The sequence below is a fragment of the Lontra canadensis genome, unplaced genomic scaffold (genome assembly GCF_010015895.1).
Source record: "Lontra canadensis isolate GAN:19392208 unplaced genomic scaffold, GSC_riverotter_1.0 scaffold37, whole genome shotgun sequence".
NCBI classification, from domain to species: domain Eukaryota; kingdom Metazoa; phylum Chordata; class Mammalia; order Carnivora; family Mustelidae; genus Lontra; species Lontra canadensis.
Window position 1 is genome coordinate 3,792,435 of NW_022631031.1, and position 4,354 is coordinate 3,796,788.

Sequence of the window (4,354 nt, forward strand, 5' to 3'; positions counted from 1 at the left end):
TTGCATGATATAATGCATTTCATTATTTTTTTGAGATTTTGGAATCATTTCTAAGCCAAGATTTCAATCTAATAGCCTTAATTCAGTTCCTATCACATAATATCCTAAGGGGAAAATCTGTATTATATACTGAATACAAAGACTTACTTATAATGAATTCTATGCCTTTGAAAAAGATGGTCATTGCAAACTCTCACAGTAGATTTACTGATAACCTTGTCTGCAAATAATTCTGGGTCATTTTCTATTAAATCTTGGTGCATGTTTATCTGACATAGCCTATTGAGGCTAATTTTGATTAATGATTCATCTAACTTTTTGCTTTCTCTTCAAAATGTACTAAATTCTACTCTCTGTGTTAACTGGCACCACATAGTATATTCTATAACTTGGTTATATTCTGGAAATAATAACTATAACACGGGATATTTTTTAAGATTTTATTTATTTACTTGAGAGAGAAAGAAAACAAGAGGTGGGGAGGGGCAGAATGAGAGATGGGGGGTGGGGGGAAGCAGATTCCTCACTGAGCAGGAAGCCCCATGTGGAGCTCAATCTCAGGACACAGAGATCATGACCAAGCTGAAGGCAGACCCTTAACCAAATGAGCCACCCAGGTGCCCCTATAAGATATTTTTAAAAGATTTTACTGTGAAATTTAAAGTATATTAATTTTTTTAAAAGAGTTGAATTTTTTTTGCCATCTCTTGTCTATATGATATTATGAACTTTCCAAAAATAATTTTAAAACTTTTTCTAGAAAGTTACACTTTCTTTATGTACATATATATTCTTATTCCTATATGTGTCTTGAAACTTTTTTTGAGTAGATTTCTAAATATTAGGAATAAAAGAATAATCATAAAAAGCATATTCATTTAATATCATAATTTGGAAATTTTTACTTTTCTAAGAACTCCTCAGAAAATTTTGCTTTTTTGCCAGTTGTATGACTCAAGGTAGCACTTGCTAGTTACTATAACAAACAAACCAAAATCGTGGTTGCTTAATTCAACAAATGTTTATTTGACACTTGTACAAAGTCTAATACAGATGTTCCTGGCTGAGCTATTCTTCTGGGAAGTTCCATCCAAGAAAAGGATCCCAGAGTCTATGTTCCCACCATCATGTGATTCTGCTATCTTGGAACACTTCATTTCCAGACAGTGAGTGAGATCATGGAAGATCATATCTTTCATGGACAGCCCATAATAATTTCCCTTTATTCTATTAACCAGAGCCAGTGGCATGGTTCCAACCTCATTGCAAGAGAGGCTGGGGAACTTAACCTCTCTTTGCTCAGAAAGAGAAAAGGGGGATTGCTGAACCTCTAGTCAATCTCTGCCATAAAGTTATGCCAGTTGAAAAACATGGTAGAGGAAGTAAATATCAGCAATGGGAACAAATTTCCTCAATGATAGTTTCTTTTACTAAAATTATCCTTATTAAAGTCTTGGTTCCAAAAAAATTCTCGGTTCAAGGAATCAAATTTTAAAATGTAGCATTTTTATTATTCATATATATAACTCTGTAAATAGAAATGATTTTACTGAGTTACTTATGTTACACATTTTATTCAATTGTGTTTTCCTAGAAAATTGAGTGACAGTCAATATTTAGCCATCAATCAAGATCTATTATCAGAAATACTCTAGAAAAACACTATGGCATAACACAAATAGATAAAGTACAGAGTAAATATTCACTTTAATTATATTTCAGCAGGTATATTACGTATTAGATGTAACTTTCATATACATATTGATACAATATTTCCTACAGTCTGATTTTCTTTTTCATGAATTATTTTATAAAAAAACTGTGTATTTAAGGCAACTAGTTTACCCAAATAATATAAATAATCAAAAGATTAAAAATACTGTACTATAGAAGTATGGTTTGAAGTGGCAGAAACTGTAACATTGAATTAAACAGATGTGAACTATTGCAGATTCTAACAATTAAGCAAGCTTTTGCAATATAAATATTAAAACTTACGAGAAATACAATGTAATTGTAAGTTTGAAAAATTACATAGGTGTATACATAGATTTGGAGTCTCTAAATATATTGAGGCATAGGGTTTACAGAGAAACTTGACCTGAAATTTTATGTGAACTAATTCTAAAACTAATTAAGGAATACTGGTTTTTCCAGGCACCTGAGAGGCTCAATTGGTTAAGATCTGCCTTTGCTCAGGTCATGATCCCAGGGTCCTAGGATCAAGCACTACATCAGGCTCCTTTCCTCAGTGGAAAGCCTGCTTTTCCCTTTCCCTCTGCCACTCTCCCATTAGTGCTTGCTCTCTCTCTCATGTGCACACATGCTGCCTCTCCCTCTCTCTCAAATAAATAAAATCTTAAAAAAAAAGAAATACTGGTTCTTCATCAATCTTTGGGTTGAACTTCATTTTAATTATTATTATATATATTATATAGATAGATGATAGATAGATAGATAGATAGATAGATAGATATTGTATTGCCTTCCAAACCAGCAAGATAATCTGTATGGTTTGGTAATTTCCTCTTAGCCAAAAATTTATAATAATTTTCTTTATTTCCAAATATTTCAAATTTGAAGTAAACAAAACATTTTCTAAGTAAATATAATACATTAACTATTTTTACATGATTTGTCCATTTAGATTCCTTGCTGAAAATAAATTCATGATTAAGGTTTCATATACTTACAAGATTGAAGAATCAAAGCCTATAAAGGTTAAGGGCTAAAACTAAACTAATTATTTTTATCAAAATGCTTCATATCCAGGAAAGCAAGAGATGCATCACTAACTCTGCTGGTGATGATGTCTTAAAACCAAAATTCTGCCTGGCTGCATTTCAAATTTTGTTATTTGTAATCAGGGTCAACTCTCTATTTCAATATCACCTATGAGGCTGGTGGCTTCACCTAAATCTACTAAGCTGATACTTTTATAATTCTGGGTCAGTAGAAGTATCACAGGTCATTAATCATCATCTTTAGAAAAGTCCAATGTCCAACAGCACTTGCTTTTATCTTGAGAAAAAATTCTGGCCAATATTGAAACCCACTAATTAAAAAGAATAAGTAAACTCTGCTTTTCTTTATCATTGAAAGGGTAAATCCCTCTACTTCTATATCACATATAATAATAGTTATATATTCTTAAAATTTATAACATATCTACTAAAAAAAGAATCTGACATAAGGTAAATATGTAATCATAACTTAAAAATGATTAAAGTAGCAGAAATGGAAAATAGTGAGAGAAAGGAAGAAATACCAATGTGAGTTTATCTAGATAAGGAAGTTACCACAATTAAAGGCAAAGCTGACATTGTTCTTTCTGGGAGTCTAAGAGAAATATAGATTGTTTATAAAGAGGAAGCACACCATCTCACTCACAAAAAATACTTGTTCTGGAAATCTTTAAAAAGTACCATATGTAAATTGATTGAACTTAAATCATTAAGAATTTTGCTGTATGTTCATTCATATGTGGAATTTAAGAAACCACACAAATGAGCAAAGGGAAAAAGAGAGAGACAGACAAACCAAAAAACAGACTCTTAACTATAGAGAACAAACTGATGGTTACCAGAATGGAGGTAAAGGAAGATAGGTGAAATAGATAATGGGCATTAATGAGTGCACTGGTTGTAGTAAGCAGCAGGTGTTGTGTGGAAGTGTTGAATCACTATATTGTACACCTGAAACCAATATTATACTGTATGTTAACTAACTGGAATTTAAATAAAAACTTAAAAAGAAGTTTTCTGTATAAAAGTTTGGGAATTTTAATAATGGGATAGATTATTTATAGATAAGAGTCTTGAGAATGAAGTAGACCATTTATTTGTGGACAAATAAAGTATCATGTAACAAAGAACTGTTGTTCTTTGATTTTCAGTGTCATCAATATTTATTAAACTATAGGTTCTTTTCTCTGTAAAATGATCTTCCAAAAAATCCATCTTGAGGACACTGTCAATAACAACCCTTAACCAGAGCACTAAACCATATTTTATGAACATATTTGGAAATTAATAGGTTTGTGGAAAAAATATTAAAAAGTATTGACTATTCAGAAAGAATCTAGGTGTTACAGGATATTAAGATTAACAATGGCATATTCCTTGACCTAAAGAAATTTATAATCCAATTAACAGGATAAGAAATAAACAGGGATTGAACTGGAAATTGTGTAGTACTAGTTCTAAAAAAGAATATGTAAAAACAATGAAAGAATGATATTCAGTAAAGAATTCATTATGTATTTTAAATCAGTGTCAATGTGTTAAAGGGTCAACATAATCTAAAGTCATCAGTACAACTTTACAAAGGAGGACACTGTAATGTCCTGCCACCT